At 35.1% G+C, this 22,569-nt stretch overlaps 1 protein-coding gene and 3 non-coding genes across 4 annotated transcripts in view; all 4 read left to right on the forward strand.

The window, feature by feature from the left end:
- Positions 1–22,569, forward strand: part of LOC106657108 (RING finger protein 17-like) — a 155,086-nt gene that overhangs the window by 24,560 nt on the left and 107,957 nt on the right. The window lies entirely within an intron of this gene.
- LOC111694528 lies at positions 5,272–5,390 on the forward strand. Its single transcript, XR_002763658.1, has one exon. It is a non-coding gene; the product is annotated as a 5S ribosomal RNA (ribosomal RNA).
- Trnag-gcc lies at positions 9,392–9,462 on the forward strand. The gene has a single exon. It is a non-coding gene; the product is annotated as a tRNA-Gly (tRNA).
- Trnad-guc lies at positions 13,236–13,307 on the forward strand. Its single transcript has one exon. It is a non-coding gene; the product is annotated as a tRNA-Asp (tRNA).

Below are 22,569 nucleotides of genomic sequence, written 5' to 3' on the forward strand. Positions count from 1 at the left end.
TACTCCGCTACGTCGAGGAACAATAGGGCGCTACGAGCTTGTAGGGGCTATTCAAACAAAGACGACGACGAGCGACACGCGTGCGACAAAGAGAGTGAGTAAATCATCAGATTATGTTGGTAGACTAAAGAGGTGGAGAGAGAGCGAGTGAGAGAGAGAGAGAGAGAGAGAGAGATGGAGAGACAAATAGATAAGTCGGGAAACACGGCCAGCGATACATAATTGTTGTGAAAATTTGAAACAAGACGGGAGATCAGCGAAGAAAAAAAGTACAATATATCTTTTTCCCAGTGATTGAGTGCTTTTAAAATCTTGCGGATCATGATCCGGCAGTCGACCGTGAATGCATTATCACTTACTTAACGTTCTGTCATTATTCAACAAGTGAACCAGTCCGTACATGCACACACATGCGGGTACTGCTGCGTCATCGCCAAGATCAATTGATTCTTTTCCATGTACATATTCTTCGCTTGTAAAGCTCCTTGTCATGCATATCCGTTCGACACATTATTTGATCCCTTTTTTCTTTTATTTTTTTTCAATCGAAAGCTCAGTTCATGTAACAATAAGCAAACCGGTAAAGCAAAAAAAGTTGCTGTGCACATTGCTCAAATTACGCAAAGGAAATCGAGGGAGCTTATTCTCTCCGTACCATATTATACAACGGCGCATCAAAAGCAACGTTAAAGTTTCAATCTGCCGAAGCGATTCCGCGTTGTGGTCAACACTTTATAGTTGCGCCCTCCATAGAGTGAGTGAGAGAGAGAGAGAGAGAGAGAGAGAGAGAGAGAGAGAGAGAGAGAGAGAGCGAGAGCTCATAGAACAGAGCTACAACAGCGCGCTCGGCAGCAGCAGCAACGCCGGCAGGCAGGCAGGCAGGCAGGCAGGCATGCAGAACAGCCCATCAGCACCAGACTCGCCCACCTGTCTGTGTATATAAGCATTAACTGAATTCAGCTTTAGGTTTCGCAAGCTGCAACAACAGCAATCCAGAGCAGGAGCAGCGATACACACACACACACACACACACACACACACACACACACAGTGTTATTTTTCTGTACATGTACACATAGGCGAGCGCGCGCGCAAGCTCGTTCTCCTCTGTGTGTTGTGTACGGCGGCATGGCCACGGTGCGGCGACCACCACGTCAATCAGTTGAAAATTACATTCTGATTGGTAGATAGAAAGAGACAGACAGAGAAAGTGGCTATCTCTGGGAAACCTGGAGCTGCTAGGCTGTTGTACGCCGCAGCGGCAGCAGCTTTTTCGAGGCTCGCTTACAAATTGGATGAAAAAAAATGGAAGAGTCGAAAATAGATATAATAACTCATTCCTTTATTTTTCAGTAATCAAGTACTACAATTATACGTTTCAATGTCTTTTAAACCATAAAATATAAATACTCGATAAACTTGTAGTTAAGAAAATGCATAAATGTATGCAAGAAACGAACATGAGTTGTCAATTCTATCACCTTTTCTCGTCGCAAAGTTGATTCGATGTGCGATACATATAAATAACCAACCGCTAGTATCACATCAATTTCTATTTTAATTGCATGTTTCACGGTACATGAATGAAAAAATTGTTTTAAATCTCGCCTAGCGGAACAATCGCTCCTAATCCTTTTTTTTTCATTTCATAACTATTATCCAAATTATCTTGATCTTCCTGTTTCAATTACTCAGCGGCAATATTACCTCGCCGAATGCATAACTTCGTTAATCAGGTGTCAATAATTATCGCATTGGATAATACAAGCAATCAATCAGTATCTAAAACTTGTTTTTTATAATTAAACTTCCTGCAATTTCGTAATGTGGAAATACCGCATCGGATTCTAATTGAATTTATTTCCATTTGCATTACGCGCGCGCACACAACTCTTTATAACGTAAAGGCATAAATTTCTCCTACTTGTGGCTCGTGTCCGTCACTGCCAAGATGCTACAACAACAAAGCTTCATTTCCATAGAAAGTAAAAATACCCGCGCTCCCGCAATGTTTGCGGCGCAATGCGCGATAATGTTAATAGCCTCGCGCGCGCGTTTACTGCGCGGAGCAAACCATATATCCTCGCAACGCAGTGTAAATAAGGTAGAGGCACCTCTTTTCGCGTACGCGCGAACGTAAAAAAGCCATGTCATATCATGATCGCGCGGGGCTTCTATACACGTTCACAGCGGTATATACGCGTGCTGCGCGTCTCTTCCACTTTCATCTATTCGACATTCTATCATCGTCTCAACGATCTGTGCGATGGCACTACCGGCATGCATACGAATGTTTATGTGTACATTGAGGAAAATACAACTTACTAGTTATAGCACATTGAATACCTGTGCGTTTCAAATAATAATGAAAAATATTCTTCTAATACTTCGTCTCCTTTTTCTCTCGGCGCTAAGAAAAAATAAATAAAAAAATAAGCGAACGAAAATAAAATTGTCGCACGCACATATATATAAGTTGTGCAATGCCTCGCTGTGCACGCTGCATGTTGTATGTTGTATGAACGCGGCAAGTGCAGGTGAAAACGTGTTATGAGAGCGCGTCGGCGCCTATATCATATTTTTATGGCTTGCCGGAGAGTAGCGCGAACGCGCGCGCGCGCGCGGAGAGGCGAATATATTGCGTTATGAATTTGAGAATTCCTTTTTTCATTTCGCATTATACGATGTGTCGGTGAGCCGCGCGCGCGCGCAGGGCAATGTGCGTATGGACCCCAGGACTTAATATAGCGATACGCAATATTCTTAATCTGAAATATATTTTGACTTATATACTGGGTAGTCATACCTGATCTCGCATGACTGTGTAATGCGTTTAATTTCCAAGGAAAGGAAATGAACGTAGGCGATACATTTCAATATTTTTGTCGAATTCAATCTTTCGAAGGTCGTGATAAATTGTAAAAAAACCTCCAAGGCTTAGTAAAAGTAAATACGAACTCGCCTTTAATTAGTAAGGAAACAAGAAGTTTAAAAAAAATATAGTTTCAGAAGAGTTTTTATAATGTAATCCACAAAGTAATAGTCATGTGTAGGCTCTATATTGCATCACATAAAAATTAATACAGAAAATAAATCTATAATAATAAAATATAACTTCGTACACACGTGTGCAATTGTACCCTTTTTTGTTTCAGGTAAACTTTTTTGTTTATTATATCCAGTTATCATTAGTAAGTTATCTATATTTTTTTCATTAAAAAGGTTATTTAAAAATACTTTTATATTATAAATATATATATTTCTATACATTCTCTTTTGACGAGATCAATACTTCTTATACAACATTATAACTATGGGTAGCGTGTCTATCCGCGTTAGATTAAATTTTGTACGTACAAGATTGCTGCAACTTTCGAGCTAGAACATTGACGCACGTTGTTGTTTGAGTGAAAAAATTTACGACCTTATAGAAATATCGTTGTCACTTGTTGATAATAATACATCAGCATAAAACTATCACAATCACAACTTTCGCTGCAAAACGTGCAATTTTCTAATTTTAAAACATGCGGATTCTGAACATTACCTTATCACGCTACTAATTGGTTTTTTTTTATTTTAAAACTCGATGAGCCAGACACTTCCTGTACCTTTTCCGTCTTCAACATTTTTGATATACAATCTTGGGACCAAAAATGCAGTAATGAGATTTCATCGTCGTTTACGTTTACTTGATTTATTTCGAGAAGTGACTTGTTTAAGCGTATTAACTTGTCTCAACAAGTGTATGAGTATTATATGGCTTTTCTATGACCCTTCAGTGACAATCAAAATGAGTTTGTTTAGACTAACTGATCGCGTAATACGGTATTCATTCTTCATTCAATATTTATGTTCTTAAATGAAACGTATCTTGATTTAATTGGACAGTCTTAGGCCGCGGTTGATCGGGTAGAAAAACTTGACTTGAATCAGCATTCTCTTTATACATTGAATTTAATTGATGAATATTCCAAACCGCACACATTTTTCTCAGAAGCTTGAATTCTTTTCTATTGGTATGCACTAACGAAAACGAGACTTCTATGTCCCTGATTGCATCTAAAATCAAATAAGAATTTTATTTTTCTCTTTTAGTTTTCGCTTGAAATTAACCATGAGATTCCGAAGTATAAGTTAACGATAACGCAAAAAAGTTACTAGCTTGTACAATTTTTCACTTATTTCAATATTTGTAAATATTGAAGTATAATAATCAATTAGTTCCAAATTTTTGATTTGTACAACAAACTATTATAATTGTGAAGTTATTGGCTTACTTGAAAGTGTGTCGAAAAGATTACAAAAAGTACCAAAGAAACTGAAATTTATCTTTAAAGTATTTTCGTTCAAAAAAATCAGCGGCGTTGAACTTTTTATCGTCCAGTTATTTTAAACTTGTGAACTTTTTCACATATCTTCTTTGCTGGACAAATTCGACTGAAATTTTTTTATTAAAAGACATCGGTTGGATATGAAATCCTTGAAATTCGAAAAATTCCATTCGCTTTTGGTGCTTTGAGATACACAAGGTCGACACAGGGGCTTGCGTGCTCACGGGCGCTAGATTTTGCGACAAAAGAAAATGAGAGCTCGCATTGCCTGGGCAACGAATGCTTGGCGTGGTAACCTTTTTTCCCATTGATATTTTTAACATCTTTTAAGATATGGTGGTTCGATATTCGTTCACTTTATCCCTTGCTGCTAACTCTCCATGAAAAAATGTATTGGAAAACAGCCGAGCTCATTCCACGCGAGCGTGTGCAGATTATATCTATGAATATTTTGAATATTAAAACTCGAGAGAGAATAATATAAAAAGTACAATTTTAATCGATTCGTAATTTAAGACGCTAGAAAATTTTGTGCGTTAATGGTATGATTTTTGCCAAGAAAATATTTAAAATGAAAGCCGTAGAAGACTTGCAATATGAACAATGTCCATAGTAATAAATACATAAAGCACATTGATGCATTTTGGCATTAAACTTTGCGACTCTTTACATTGTGTTCGTATCCTTATTGAAAATTTGGTAGAAAATTGAGTAGTTAAAATATTTAGGTCAAAACTGGACATTCATTATCATTTTACTAATCAATTCCACCGTTAAACTGCTAAAAAAGTGTTAAATTTATGTAAGGGTGAACACACATCGCAGGCTTACTGGTTATTACTTGCTATTTTACTATTTTCTTAGAAATATGTTATTCATAAAGCAGTTTCTTCTATTTACATTGTAAAATTTGGACTTCTGCTCGAAAATTGGGTATGTCTACGTCCATATCACTTTGAAAACTACGGTTCTCGTCCGATCACCGAATATAAGCAAAGTTGAGCGCGGTTAGTACTTGGATGGGTGACCGCCTGGGAACCCCGCGTGACGTAGGTACTCCTCTTTTGATTTTTTTAAGTAAAATATTTCATTTCGTCATTTTACCTATTATTTTTTTTCTTTAATATTCAAAATGTATGCACTTCATGAATCGATGCCCTCTGCTCCAAAATCAAATTGTCAGATTTTAACCTAATTATCGTTGTCTTCGAAGTCTTTTGAAATTTCATTTTAAAAAAATTTTTGAATTAGAAAAATATTTACACTTTTCATATGATTTATAGTTATAAGTATTTAAAAGCATGGTTTATAATCTCATTCTTCAAGTTGACGTGCACTTTAACACTATTCGATTCTATACGAGTCACGGTCTTGTTCTTGCGCTCGACGGCGAACACACGCGCTCTCTATATACGGGTTTTTACGCCACTTTCCTCTTTGTATTTGTCAATACATATACTTGTAGGTAAGCAAGTTTGCTTTTTTGTCGTTCTGTAAATCAACAAGCACGTACGCACGGTTGACTTTGGCGCTGCGGCGATATGACTCTCTTGCTCACGACTGTTCGCGATGGCAATGAACTATTGTAATCGTATACGTTCTCTTTCATATCTTATTTTTTTTCGCCATTTATATCGTCGGATTAGCGCCAATGTTCTTAATTGAATTTTCATAAAGTTATGCGACTCAACTTTCTTCAACGATAGTTTAAGCGGATTCTTGTTCATAGTTCTAAAGCTAAACCGACGTTGTCAAGGATAAAATCAAGAAGCGACAGGTACCTTATAGTTATGACCACATCGGCGTACATTGTTAGAGTTACAGGTTCCCCAGTAAACCGCCATAGTTCACCTACGCTGTGTCAACGTCGCAAGGCTACTTATCGTATCACCCTACTGTTCAATTTTCTCAAAAATAATATAGTAATGTTTCAATATTTAGTAATAAGTATTATAACTTGAAGTTCATGGTCAAGCGTTGCAGAGTATTTTATCTTCAAGTTCATTCTAATCTATAAAGAGTTTGCAAAAAACTGGTTTATATGTTTTCGTTTTGCATGTCATTAAGAAAGTTTGATTTTGTTTATACATTTTACTTTTAATTTATTTGCTCGAGTTTTAGACTAGTAGTACTTCGTTAATGACTAAAAGAGAAAATTAGATGGGTAATTTATTACCATTTTTATTACGTAAATCAATTTTTAAAGAAAAGTCGTGTTCTATTTTTTCATATTGCCGCAATATGAAAAATTGACAAGTATCTTGTTGAGCATTATATCAAATGCAATACTAGTCTTACTTAACATTTTGTCGTATAAAAATAATTTTACATGTGGAATTTATATCAATTTAGCATGAACAAATTATGAGTCATTAACACTCGATAGCCATCGGTACTAAAAACGTTCAAGCATGCGAACTCATTAAGTCCTAGTGGGGTAAAAATCGAGTCACTCGAGCTATTGTGACAATCGACTATTAAATGTAGATCATCTAATTTATCATTCATTACGTTCGTACTCGAACTTTTTGTATATGTATTTAGTAAATCAACTATTACTGCACGGCATCAATGTAATTTTTTACGAAATCAAAATCGATATATGTAATTCGCAATAAAAATCAAGGGCGTGTATGTGTAACAAATGAAAGTAAACGTTGCATGACGTTCTTTGCGACCACAGACATCTATGCTAATTTCTATTTAATACAATTCTATGTCCATTTAATTTTTGTAATGCAACGATTAAAAAGTCCTTATTTACAGATATTTAAATATTATTCACAAATTGCCCTGTAAATTTTTTTCCCAGAGAAATTTATGAATAACGATTTGTTTTCAAAAAATAGATTAAATAATAAGCTTAAAAGATAGTAAGAACTTACTTATGGCAACGATGATTATAAAAAGCTTGAGATGTTTAATCATGGTGCCTTCATTTGATTCCTGCAAGTTCAGGAATCATAAACAGTCACTTATTTTGCTGATAATTAAAAAACAACACCAACTACTGAACTAATAATACAAAATTATTTTAAAGTATATTGTTATCTTTTTTCAAAACTGGAAATGCAATGACAAGTTCGACAAATTTCAACTTTCTATAAATACTTGTCAATTTGAACAGAATTGACCTATTTCTATACACTGTTTTCATGTAAAACACTTTTATTTCTTGCACATTTTTCTCACAAAATAATAACTTTTTGTAAACACCATGTAACTTCACTTATTGGCATCTACACGGAAACTGAATTGCGGTGCAAGACCCAGACATATAAGTCCCATAATGCAAGTCGAATGCACTGATCTTGTTGAAAGAGGTGGGGAAGAAGGAAAGGACGCGTGTCGGACGCCCCTCTCTTACTTTGGATAGCGGCCCACTTCTTTGGGTTCCCATAACATAATCCTGCAACAGCAGTCACTCTCGCTCTCTTTTGTTCAAGTCATCCGGAAGCCACGCGTGATGAGCTTACAAATCCATTTGAACTTCTTTTCATACTTTCATTACAAATGCAATGAAGTTTACATTTCGAAGATCAACCAATGCTCTTGCTTTGATATTATTTTCATTATTTATGTTCAACCCGTTAAAGAAAACTTCGAAATTGAACCTACCAAACATCTTAATGTTATTATGAAAAATCCTTTCTTGAAGAAAAAGCCTAAGCTTTAATAATGTAAACATTGTAAAAAATATTAATGTTTCATCGGGAAAATTTTTTTTAAGGCCTCATATTTCACAATTTTTCAGAAATGATTCGGCTCATGTTTATATTTTATGATTGATAAATAATAATTTAATTTTTTAAAGTTTTAAATGTATAAGCAGCTTTGATTTACAAAAGATGTCTTCATCAACTTCATGATTAAATTTTTGAAAATTCGTAAAGTTCTCTAGCAGATAAAAAAGGAATATTATTGAAAATATATATCGTTAGTCACATTAGTGGTAGTAGTTGTTTAAAATGTATAATTCGGTGAATGAAATGGTTTTATGAAAATATTTTACCATTTCGCCCTTTGAATAAGTAAAGGGACTGTACTGATAACAAGCGAATAAAATTTTCTTCAATTATATTATTGACCTTACATAAAATAACATAACTGCCCAGAGCTTGGTCAAAATATTCATTCATAATGTTCTATTGCATACGACGAAGATTATGAATACAAAACTTTCATAAATTAGCTAACTTATTGTTAGAACATACTCATTCGTTTTAGCTTTCTTAAAAAAATCGAGTGAAAATTAATTAAAATAAGTGCTACTTAAAATCGTTGCAACAACATTCCAATGCGAAAGAATATTGTCAAGAGGGTACGAATTAATGAAAATCCTTTCAACACTATCTGCATTTCATCCCACGATGAGTTACATTTTCCGCGCTCTAAGGTCTCAGTTACACGTTTTACTTCTAATACAATGTGTTGGTGCATTGTATAATGTTGTTTCAGACTGTCGAAAGGGTCTTCGTGTGAATCTTGGCATTGCCACACGTGCATTCCACGGGTATGCACAAGATTCATATTAATATAATATACGAGAAAATAATTGAACACATTTTGTAAATTTTTGTTGGAATCAAAACTTACTGTTTTCCAAATTTTTTTGTCCTACCCAACTTGAACTCCTGTATTTTTTATTACAGTTTCTTAACTCAATAATATGTGCTATTTATATTTCCATTTATTTGAATTAAATCTCATTCGGCCTACAAATAGAACTATTTATATGCTATATTGAGTAAAATTGAAAAAGTAGTTGATACTAATAAATTTATAAAAATATAATAGCTAAAATTGAAATAATTCAACACTGGACTTTTAACTAATGATTTTAATGGTTTTTTTACTCGGGTATTTTGAAATATTCATACGTTTTTTAGTATGATCTTGACTCCATGCATGACATTTATTTCTATTTTCGTATTTAATATTTCGGTCACTTACCCATTATCTTAGGTATAACTTCTTTTAATGCTTTCTCAGCGCACAATAAGTATTGAAGTACTGAACTACTTTTCTGAGATTCGTGGAAGCTCTCTTTCATATCAGCATCGGTGGTTCAATGGTAGAATGCTCGCCTGCCACGCGGGCGATCCGGGTTCGATTCCCGGCCGATGCAATCTTTTGCAAAATTAAATTCAATAGTCCTTATTTGACTATTGAAAGGCAACATTTGTTTCAAACAAAATGTCCTTTAATAGTTTCGAAGCTAAAAAATTTTAGAGCAATTTTTTTTCTTTACTTTTGGAGTCGAAATTGTTTAGAGGCTATTTCATGTATATAATTTTGGAGCAGATTTGATGCTCTACTATTAATAGGAGAAAGTATACGTTTCGGAGCAAATTCCATTGCACAATTTTACTATAAATTGTTAATATTTTACTACGGAGAAATGTGAAATTTAAAATACAATTTTACAGACGCGCAATTCAATTGTTTCTTATATTTTATTAATTCATAACCGGAGAATACAAAAATCTAAGAAATTGAATAAAATTCACATTGTTAATATAAAAATGAAGAAAAAAAATGTCAAAAAGTTTAACACCAACGTCACGCGGGGTTCCCAGGCGGTCACCCATCCAAGTACTAACCGCGCTCAACTTTGTGATCGGACGAGAACTGGTGTTTTTTTTTTTTTTTTTTTTATTAATAAATGTTTATTTTGTTCAAAAACTTTTACAATAAAGCTGGTAATTAAACATTTACACAAAACCAGTATAGTTACTTTTTTTTTGACACAGAATGGCTTAGCGTTAGCACTCGCTGTGATATTACATAAGGCTAGGTATTACAGACATTTGACGATTTATGCTAATGTGTACATTAATAATAATAATAAGCCTCTTAGAAAAAATAACATTACAAAAACTAAGCTTTGGCTACAATTTAGTTGGAGACTAAAAAAGAAAAAACAGAAGTAACAAAGTAGAAAAACAAAAAATGATGACTTATTTGGTATATAGTATATAGTATCTTTACATATTTAATGACATATAATTTATTTACTAGATTTTGCATAATAGCTAAATTTTGAGAGTAATTCGTAATCATACTTATTTGTACATATGCTATATTTACGTGAGCTATTGTTAGGAGTAAACACTATTTTTTTACTGTTTTTTTATCGAGGCACGTGATATAGAACATGTTTTTGATTTTCGTCAATTATATAATTTGATTCATCAAGATGTTTGTAACTCTCAGGTGGCAAAAAACCCAGTTCCATGGAGGCCCTATAGTAACTTTCACGGGGGTAGTACGCTCCCCAGATTAAGTAATTTGATTTATTGCTAATCGCATCTTTAACGTAATTTCTTATTAAATCGATGATAAACGTATCAATTCTTGGGATCATAGCCTTTTCATATAAATATGAATTTTTGTATCGTTTTGTGTAGTCACTGCTCGACGTATAATTTATGTGAAGACAATCTCTTAATACTTTGCGTTTGAAGATTCTAAATCTTTCCATAGTGCTCGCTAGTATATTAAACCACACTGGGCAGCCATAAGTTAAAATCGGTCGGATAATGCACATGTATGCTATAGTTTTAGCTTTTGGTTGTAGGTGTGTAGAGAAGAATAGTTCGCTCAAAGCTCTAAATACTCTCATCGCTTTTAGGAGTTGTGTTATGGTGTGCACTGAAAAATTTAGGAGGTCATCTAGCCATATACCTAAGTATTTGACCGATCTTTTGTATACAGCAATATTATTGGTTTGATCATTTATTTGGAAGTTTCTCCAGTTTTTTCTCTAGTAATTCTCTTCGTCATTTACTGGTCGTCTAAATAGGATCGTCTCACATTTACTTGTATTCACTGACAATTTCCAATTTTTATAAAATCGTATGATATTATTAAAAAATTTTCTAGATCACTTTGGATGATTTTTTGGCTGGTATGATGCGTATATAAGATCAGGTCGTCCGCCAACGCTAAAGCTGATATTTTTCCCGTATTGAGTTTAAACAATCGTAGTAAACTTGCTGTGTAGATATTAAAAAGTAACGAAGAGGTCACCGTTCCCTGCTGAAGACCTTTGGTGATGGTAAAGGTAGATTGCGCCGTTACTCCATTCATTTTGAGTCTGAATTGTCTGTTTGAAATCATGTTGTCAACCATGTTTATTAAGTGTAAGGTCAATGGGGGTATATTCGCTCATGTACCTATATTCGCTCACTTTTATGATCAATCAATTATATTAATTTTTAAAGTGAGTAAAATGAAGAAAAAAAAATATAGGCTTATAAATAAACATTTCGAGATGTACACCCAATATTTATATACTTAAATTAAGTTCTACAATTTTAGAAAAAAAATCAATTCGCAATCAACTTTTGCCACACGAGTTATAACTACGGGCATCTTAAGAACTAGGCTAAGATATGAGCAATTTTATTTTATTTTACTGTGCTTTAAAATAAATCATATCGTTAATGTTAATGTTTTATCTGATTCAAAACATGTTTATTAATGTATCTGAACATTAATTATTATTTTTTTTGTCAATATTCTTTATTAATTTAGCTGAGCGAGAATAGGTACACTAATATCTACATTGTCGGTATTTTCGCTTACCTCGTTTCGCGTGCAAATTTCACAGCTGACAGGCCAACATAACCCAAGAAGCATAGTAAACACGCGTATGTATCTCCGTCTTATCTCTCCTTTTTCGATTGTAATATTATTATAATAATAGTAATTTTAAGATTAAACATAATAAAAAGTTCGTTTTTGATTCTAGTAGAATTTAAAATATGTTTGACGCAAAATTTATAGGTAGGCGAAAATGTGAGCAAAAGGTGAGCGAAAATACAAACGGGCATTTTTAGAGTGAGCGAAAATACCAGCACAGAACTCTTAAAGTTTATATTTATTTTTTTATTGTAAATATATCGAAAAAATTTTTTTTTACTGTGCAGTTATTTAGTTTAAGGTATGCTCTATCGTATTAAACAATCAAAAATCTCGATTTTACAATGAATATTTTCTTAAGTGTCATTTTTATTGAAAGTTGGGCTTAAGTGGGCGAATATACCCCCCCTTGACCTTAAGTGTATGCCTGATTTGGAGAGCTCGAATAAGAGTCCTTGGTGCCAAACCGAATCAAATGCTTTTCTGAGACGAGAACTGGTTTTTTCAAAGTGATATGGACGTTGGCAGTAGGCGTATTAACGAACGAACTTTTTCGGAGCAAAACAATATTTGGAGCTATTTTTACTATTTCAATTTGGAGCTAGTTTGATTTTTTATTTTTGAAGTTTATTTCATATTTAATTTTACATCAAATTTCATTTTCAAATTTCGGAGTAGGTCGGTCAAATCGAGTATTAAAAACACGGTAAGTTATGAAATAAGAAATGTTATTGCTCTTACTCTACCAAACAATGATTGTTCCATTTTTTACGGAGTCGCAATTGATGCAAATTTTTCGATATACGACTCCGATTTTCAAGTCTTCAGTAGTGTATTTAAGCCATTCTCTACATATACATGCTATTATATTTAGACAATTTGTAATAAAAAATGAAAGCTGTGTAAATGAAAGCTTTTATTGCTTTTATTGCTCCGAAATATATAAAGTATGGCAAATGCTCCAAATTTTATTTTATGCTCCTGAATTAAATAAATCAAATTTACATGAAAAAAATGCTGCTCACATAGACACTTCAATTTTTGACTCCTAAAACAAGAAATCGCTCTAATTTTACTTAGTTGCAGTTGCTCCAAATAATTCGGAGACCCATTGCTCCGTATCTGATCGAGTCGCGATAGCTACGAATTTCACGAAATAGCGATTTTTCCGTGTTTTTTAGCGTCGCAATCACTCTAACTAGATCGGAGTCGCTTCTGCTCCATATTATCCGGTATAAAACTCCGTTCTCCAAATCTTCAGTAGTATAGTGGTCAGTATCCCCGCCTGTCACGCGGGAGACCGGGGTTCGATTCCCCGCTGGAGAGTATATTTTTGCCTATACTTTATTTATCGTGAATAAATAATTGATCGCAGCATTTATTGTAAACATCCGATCTAACTGAAAAATTTAGTCTACTTGATTGAAAACATAGAAAGTTATTTCGCGACAGCATAACACATTAAAAGTACTAACATAATATGATCAATTATTATATTGAAATGTGACTGTCTGTGTAATTAGCGAAGATTATTAGGCTTTGTGGTGAATTGAGTCGTATGGTCAACATTTTATAACCAATATTTTATTTTTATAGTCCAAATCATCATCAATATTATTTATAGTTTTTTCATAGTCAAATACCAACATAAATTTCAATGCAACACTGCAATATTGAAGTTGTTTGCGTTAGTTCTATAATGCGAAATCAATTAATAATCATATCCTCCAATCACACTTTCATCTATACGAAAATACCCAAGAGTCGTTCGAAGTCTAACACGTGCGCGCATGCGAAACACGTTGCAGTCCAGTTGTAGCCCTCTCGAAGAGAGAAAGTTCTAATTGATACTAGGTTTGCGTATCTCACGGACGCTTCTCTCGTTCAATGCGTTCACTTTAATAACATTTCTCGTAATGAATTTTTTTCACAAGGCATTCTTAAACTCGCACAGTGGACCCTTTTAAAACACCGTGAAATTGACTTTCACACGTGTTGCGTGTTCTAGCGCAGCAGTATATCCCTAGCAATGATTGTAATTTAGAATTTTTCGAAGCATCACTTACTACTAACTACCACTTGCTCTCGCGTCGAGGAAGTCGTCGGATGTTCTCTACGGGAATTGAAAGCTTATCTCGCGGATACTTGTTTACGTCAGATGTTTGTAAACGTAATTTATTGATCTATCTGAATGACTCAACTGCGAATGCAAAAGTATGTGCGTATATATCCCTTGCTTTATGATTGCAGAAATAACGTGTTATCGTCGTACTTTTAAATTTTTTATCCAGATCTATGTATGTAAAATAATTTCCGGGTTCAACTTCAATCGAATAATGTTTCCTTAAAGAGAGAAGAAATATTATGCTGACACCGGCAGATGCAATCAAAACGTCATAAGTAAATTATCAGTTTGTCAAGTGCTTTACACCACGTTAATCGTACACTTACGTGTGAAATGATTGCATAACACATGGTATTACATTTTACTTTCATCATTCTTCAAGTTTAATTATTTCCAATGTGAAAATAGGTCGAAATATCCGATTTAAATAACATCTTGGAAAACTGGTTGGTCTTGATAGTTATTCATCCAGATTTAATTTATTTGCGTGGTCACTTTAAGTAGTTACAGTGCTCGAAATCGGAAGCAAATGAAAACCTCGGATAGGTAGATCTACTGTCGGTCCAATCGCTTCACTTTGAAACGCTTCATTTCATTACATTTTCTGCCTTGCACTCTTTTCCTCTCGTCACATCACACCGGATACTTGTTTCAAAACTCCATTTACTTCTTTCTCTCTCCGTCTAGCAAAATAAACTGTCCTGCGTGCTCTTCATCATTCACAAGGGTCATTTTATTTGATGATACGCTTGTTTGAATAAAGAAACGCCTCTTTATGCAATTAAGTAATTGTTACTTTGAAATGAAATTGTCGCAAAGAATTTAATACGTGGTAAATTAATTTATTTTATTCACAATTGAATAATTTTTTTAATAATTCGTTCATTAAAAATTAGAATTATGCATATTAAGAATACTTTAATTCAAGAATATAGTAATAAGAACGTATTGAAAACCGAGTAGGAAAATTGCGGCGTCAGATTCACTAGGCCGAGTTGTCTTGCAAATGTCGCTCGGAGCTTAAAAGGGATGGTACTAATGTTTGAATGTACATTAGGGTGGTTCGCTTTTGCAAAAATGTTCAAAATCGCGCATACGTCATGGCGATTCTGAAAGTTCAAGTCTTTACGAAAAGAAAGCCGGGTTCAGAACCTAAAAAAAGTGTCGGGAACCGGTGTCGATCGATTTTTGAAGTTTAAAAACGTGGTCCAAAATAGGAGCTAAATCGGTCAACCATTCAATTTATTCCAAACTGTGTTTCGAGAGTAAAAATAATATCGACAATACATTTTCTTACGTATTTTTGTCTGTAGAATCGAATGCCGTAGTCAGTTTTGCTCTACGACTTCGTTTTCATCGATAAAAATGTACTTTTTTGATTTTTTTTTCGCTTAAAAATCCAAAAATCGACTTTGCAACGTTTAAAAAAGAACATAAAAAATCTTCGAAAATTTTTGACACTACCAAAATTTAGGATTTTTTGTGACAAATCCAACCGTATAAATTAGTATATGCTTATTAGTATATGCTTTAAAATTGTTTTTAATTCATAAAAATGCAAATTTTCGATTTTTTTTGGCTGAATTTGACGAAAAATCTCGAAAACGAGATGTTTTCGAAAAAAAACGCTTTTTTCTAAAACGATGTTTTAGGACCGAAATCACAACGTCATTCAATTTTACAGCAAAAAATACAAAAAAAATGTTGCAGCGGGATTTTTTAAGAGCACTTTCTCGCAAAAAGGGCGCGTTTTCGAGATTTTTCGTCAAATTCAGCCAAAAAAAATCGAAAATTTGCATTTTTATGAATGAAAATAATTTTAAAGTATATACTAATTTATACGGTTGGATTCGTCATAAAAAATCCTAAATTTTAGTAGTGTCAAAAATTTTCGAAGATTTTTTCTGTTCATTTTTAAACGTTGCAAAGTCGATTTTTGGATTTTTAAGCGAAAAAAAAAAATCAAAAAAGTACATTTTTATCGATGAAAACGAAGTTGTAGAGCAAAACTGACTACGGCATTCGATTCTACAGACAAAAATACGTAAGAAAATGTATTGTCGATATTATTTTTACTCTCGAAACACAGTTTGGAATAAATTGAATGGTTGACCGATTTTGCTCCTATTTTGGACCACGTTTTTAAACTTCAAAAATCGATCGACACCGGTTCCCGACACTTTTTTTAGGTTCTGAACCCGGCTTTCTTTTCGTAAAGACTTGAACTTTCAGAATCGCCATGACGTATGAGCGATTTTGAACATGTTTGCAAAAGCGAACCACCCTAATGTACATGTACTGAATATAATATAGCGCATTAAATTAGCATAGAACTGATTTTATGATATGGTATTATACTGTTACCAATGGCTACTTGCAGAAAGTCGTGGAAAACTTGACGCTTTAAGATGTTAGGCGTAATATTCGTCTTGACTTTTTGGAAAGACTTGTTGACATGATTAAAAGAAAGGTCTACAAATATCTTTTTTAATGCATTATTCAAACTCAAGCTTATAAAATTCGTATTTCAGCATTAGGTAATTCTCTTAATAAAGACTTGAGTAAAACTCTGTATGTTCCCAGTGCAGATGCATCGCTCCATTTTCGGCACGCTGGGATTGTAATAAAATATTCTTAAATCATTAACTTTTACGCTATGTTATGGAAATTGAATTATTAAAGTCAGCTCAATATTGTGTAGGTAAACTAATCGCGGGGTGTTGCAAGCATTAAGCTCGAATTTGATTCATCAGAATCTATGTATGAATTGAAAAAATTACTCAATTTATTTACTTTAAAGTATTGATCGTACGTTTTTGAAATGAAATTTCAAAGTCCTCTTCCTTGGTTGAATTTTCTTTCTGGAATTCTATTCAACTTTTCTCAATTTTAAATATTTGTTTTTTCATTAACCTTCAGAAGGCTGGGAAATCAATATTTTGGCACACCAATGAATTTTTTTTAAATATTCGTTTTCGATTGAAATATCTATTCTTACAATAATATTACTTAATTTTAATACATTCAAGGTAAATTTACCCCTCGCCATCCCTTTTTATCCACCCCAATCAAACAAAAATTGTATTTCCACCTTACATTACAGAGGAATAGTAGCTTCAGCGCCCAAAAACACATAGAAACATATATTTGAATTAGAAATCGATCTGTTACAGTGGTGTATTTTAAGTTTTCAGTTTTTACAATCTCAGATTTCGATCCAGCATCAAAAAAAATACTTGGAAAACTTATATTTGTGTAATGAAAAGAGAACATTTTTTCAAAAATTTCTTATTTTCCATGCCATTTTTAAACTTTTTAAGATTTTTGCTCTTTCAAATTTTAATGTTTTGAATTAATAAAATATAAGTATATTTTACTTCAAATGGCTATCCGTAGACAGCTAACGTAATATTTTTTTAATAATATGTGTTTCTGTCTTCATGTGTTATCTAAACAATTTGACCACCTAGGCATTCATTTAATGTAAGTTGAATTGGAATAAAATTACACATGTTCTATAATTAATCATTGCTTATGAAAACCTCATTAAAAAAATATCCGAAAATACGTCAAATTCTAACGAGTTGATGATATTATATCTCCGTTTCCTGATATCTACAGAAACTTTGCGCTCAAGCTGCGGCTGAGCACTTTGGCTGGACTGATGATGGAATTGACGTTCATCAATTCAAATGGGTATTAGCGAAATAATAATTGTATTTAATATATTTAATTGAATTTAATTGTACCAAGACCAAAATGTATCTTATATTTAATGGCTTCTTGACACCAACAAAAATATTTAAAAAATAATGGACTTCCAGAGTCACTTTTATTTAACAAATGTTAATAAAGAGTTGAAACATTAAGAATTTTTGGCAATACATACACGTACACATGTCTGCCTCTTCTAGCCACAAACAATAAAATTTGCATTCAAATAATTTCAAAATGACCGTCAGTACCCATTTAATTTTTCTATCAATTGTTTCCATTTTTCCTTTCCATCTTATTATTCCAGCATACTCTTCGTTGGATTAATGTGTCTTAACTTGAAATCCGTCTCAATTTTCTGTGCTCTCTGAAATTCATTTAATTCTACTCAAAAATAAATGGCTCACGCTTACCGTGTGCATAAAGAAAAAGCAACCTTGTCTTGTGCGTTGAACGCAAACCGGCTGTCTGTGTATCTCATTGTAAAATAAATTCACGCAGTGAACTCCTTGAGGTGGAAATTACTCCCGTCGGGTTCCGTCATTTTACAACGACATGCCTCTATACTATACACGCCCGAAGCTCCTTGCGTTATAACATTTGCTGTGCCCGTGTGCGCGCACGACGACGGTGTCGAATGCCTCAACATGTATAACGAGCACACGCCACTTCCATGAAAACTTATACATATAGATATTTCCTGCCGCGCTTGCCCGTTGTTAGAACGAACGAACGATGTTTCTGAAATTCCTGAGATCTCACCTTTCGGCACTCAAGAGTAAAAATTACCAACGTAAAATCCAGAACGATTAAAAGTGCACTTCTTTCTACCTAGTGTAGTATTATAAGCTTTTTCAAGTACACAGATGTATACATTCTTGTATATATGTGTGTGTGTGTGTGTGTGTGTGTGTGTGTGCGCGTAAAAACAAGGCAAAAATGGAATATTGGCGATTTTCTTCTTCGCTTCCAAGTCGCTCTGTATTTCTCTGATGCAAGTAGCTAAATATCCGGCGTGTACTTATTTTTTTTTCCTACTCACCCTCTAACAAATATACCTTTTCTTCTTCTTCCTTATACCGATCTGCTGCTGATGCTTCTTCTTGAGGAAAATTTTCCCCTTTTTTCCGGGTGTCGGGATAGAAAATGTTTTTGTTGAGGAAAGAGAAGAGAGAGAGAGAGAGAGAGAGAGAGAGAGAGAGAGAGAGAGAGAGAGCAAGCAAGAGAGTTGGGTATTTGTTCTGATTTTCGAAGCTTTATAGACACGTTTTCGCGTTGAGATTGCGCTTGCACTCTCGAGACAGCTTTGGATAGTTTGGCTGTCGAAATGTTTTGTATGAGCATGTCTTTTCAATGAGGTTCTTTTGCTTGGACATGACTGTGGGGCTTCGTCTTAAAAGACGAGGAAAGACAAAATACGTTGGAACTCATTGAGTAAAGTCTTCAAAGCTTCTGAGTGCGATGTAAAATTGTTGTTTGAATTATTGACGATGCATTGCGCTTTAAGAAACATTGTACATGATCGAATATTCTAAATCCGATGCAAAATAATTTAACTAACTTTTCATCACGCTTCTTTCAATTAAGACCCTCATTTATTTATAGACAAATCAAAAATGGAGAGGTGAATAGAATTTTCAAGCAGAAAACAAAAAAAAATCGATTCAAGTAATGCTAGGAAAAATTTTATTATTATGACAGAGAGTAACCAATCTTAGTTTATTATAGAAAAATGTTGTTGTGTTGGAGGAGTGTGTTTACGCGTGAAAAGATTGCTCGAGCAATTTCCAAGTTCTTGGCGCTGTGGTTATGGATGTAGTTTATCGCTCAAGTGCTGCATGAGCAACGGCTGTAGTAGTAATCCTCTACTCTTTTCATTTCCAGCTAAGAGAGAGGAGGGTTGATCGTTTGAAAAAAATCAGATTCACGAGCTTTTTCTTTACAATTCAAATGGAGCGACCCGGAAGGTGGATACCACTAATGTGTACACAAACGTCGAACGCAACTCAGTCTGGCTAATAACCCGATATTGTTTTTTGTACTTGATTTCCCTGCATTCGTGCTTACACTAGTATACACGAGCTTTCGACTAATACACAAACGACGCCGTGATCACTGCAATATACGTGTGTAGGGTTGCTACCAGATTTCCCTTGCGTTTATGCAACAATGAGGCTTGTGGAAAAAATGATTTTTTTTACTGCTCCATGCCTAGCCTCACCTTTTGTTTTTCATATTTTGTGTTTGAAACTCACATATATGGACCCCTTGTACGTGCAGCGGGTTTAGTGTGTGTACCACTTTCGAACGGCAGGGGGTTTTGAGTACTTTGGAATTCCGCACACTTTGAGTAGAGTTAATAATCAAAATAATCGGTATGCAGGATGCATTGCGTTTACCCAGAAATTCACATGTTTGTTATACTCACATGTATAGACGAGCTTATAGGTAGGATGTCGATGATGATGATGGCGATGATGATGATGATGATTTTCAGTGCTGCTACCTCCGATTACCTATGCCTGCGCGCTCTCTCGTCAATGTCGAACGGAAAATTTTCTTTCGTTATGCAGCACATACCAATCATTTCATCCACACTCAAGTTAAGAACACTTATTTTATTGGCGCTGTTCGAATGAATTTTCATTTTTTCAATTTTGAGGTGGTATGATGCAACAGTACTCCGATACAAAATCCTGACGGGTAACTTGTGCATTTCAGCTCAAAATATTCCGATTGTAAAAAAGTATTTCTTTCTGCTTTTAAATTGAAGTATTGTATTTTATTGAAGTATTGTTGAAAAAAATTTGAGATTATTTACTGCTCGTTTAAAATTGACATTTTGTTTTTTTCAATGTTCGTGTCGTTATAGTTACATTAAAATAATGTTGTCTTCAACAAAAGTGTTAGAATCCAGTTCGAGGCAACAGACAAAACACGACGAATGCACATCCGCGCAATATTATATAGGAACGTGACGAATAGCGCATCTCTTCTCTCTCGTGCAGTATAGAATCGATTATAATTACTACATACTTGGCAATTCAAAATAACCGATTGACGTCCCATCATTGAATTCCCGTATTATGTGTATTGCTACACGTGTTTGTGCGAGTATTTGCATGTGTGAATCGCGCCCGCGCTATCTCTAGCTCGTAGATTAATCGCCGCCGCGCAGGGGGCCAAAATTAACCTGTGTACAAGTTCCAAAGGTCGTTTTACGTTTATGTGCTGTAGCACCCCTCTCTCTCTCTCTCTCTCTCTCACTCTCTTTCAACAGCACGTATGCAATTAACGACGGGCCCGGTACGCGCGCAACGATTTATCTAAATATCTAATCAAATGTAGCCGATATAGAGACGAGGCGCGCGCGCGTGTGTATATGGATATATGAATGATCACGACGGAAAGAGAGAAACAGGGAGAGAGTGAAGTTCGCAATTAGACTGGTCTACGCACAACCGGGCTTTGGTATAATAGTCTTATAGTATATACAATGAAAGCCCATGGAATTCCGATACTACTCGCTCGCATGCCCGTTGCCAAAGCAGAAAGACACAAACGTTACTATTGCTCTTGTGTATCTGTGTGTCTGTGTATGCTGAGAGCTACATGCTTGTATACCCTGAGAGAGGTGAGCAATGTCTGTAAATTGCTCTACTACTACTACATCATCACCGGCCAATGCTTCTCTCTCTTTCTCTCCCTACCTAGAACACGCGTACCGTATACGCATTGCGTATCGGTAGCATCGTACTACACACTTTATAACATGTGTGAGCGGGCGCGAACGAGCGGGAATCGTTTCGAACAAGTGTGTGCAAACATACCCTGCTGCTGCTTCGTTGTTGTTTTGAGATTTGGAATCTCTTTATCTATAGCAACACCAACCACCATCACCCCCCCCCCCCCTGCTCCGCTCTCTCGTCGCGCATCAAACGGCCGGATATCATACGCGCTTTGCTCGTTTAGCTAGTTTGCAAGGCAGCAGCAGTTTACAGGGGATGATGCGGCGCGCGCAGTGTGTGCGGTCGAACGCAAATGTACTTTGCCGCCGATGCCGCCACCAACGTTGCCGCATTAGATGCGGGTTGATATATACTTGAAGAGATGTTTGCGTGGTATTAGCCGAGCTATAAGGGGTTTCGTCGTATTATTAAGCACCGTCGAGAAATTTTACAAACTCGTATGTAACAGCGATTCTCTCGCGCGCCTCCGTTTCTCAATATGCACCGCGCTCGCGCGATTTCACTGGCTTCAATACGCAAAGTAGTAGCAATTGAAAAAGAGTAAACACAAGCAGCAACGAACGACCTTCGCTATGCACGTGGAAACGACCTTTCTCACGGGTTCCGGCTGCCGTTCAATGGGGAGTAGCGCGAGCAAACGTATGTATATACCAACCAACGTGTTGGATATCAAAGCCGACGCGATTCTTGCGCGATTTAACTCTCGAGCCTACTTCGAGTGTGCGAAAAGGGAAAGGTTCGCACATTGTGCATGGCCTGTACTGTTTACTTACTTGGCGCGAGGTAGTACACAGTACGTATACATACGTATACGTGCGGCTCTTTTTACGCTCAATTAAAAATAAGAGATAGAAGCCTTAGAATTATGTCATCTGGTTTATAATAATAGGCTCGTTATGTAGGTGGTATTTGTATCCAGCCTTGCATGTCCTATATGACACATTCTCTGGCATTGTACTCCTGTGCAATTTAGCTCGTATGTGTGTGTGTGTGTGTGTGT

Source organism: Trichogramma pretiosum, unplaced genomic scaffold (assembly GCF_000599845.2).
Source record: "Trichogramma pretiosum strain Unisexual culture from Peru unplaced genomic scaffold, Tpre_2.0 scaffold14, whole genome shotgun sequence".
Classification (NCBI taxonomy): Eukaryota; Metazoa; Arthropoda; class Insecta; order Hymenoptera; family Trichogrammatidae; genus Trichogramma; species Trichogramma pretiosum.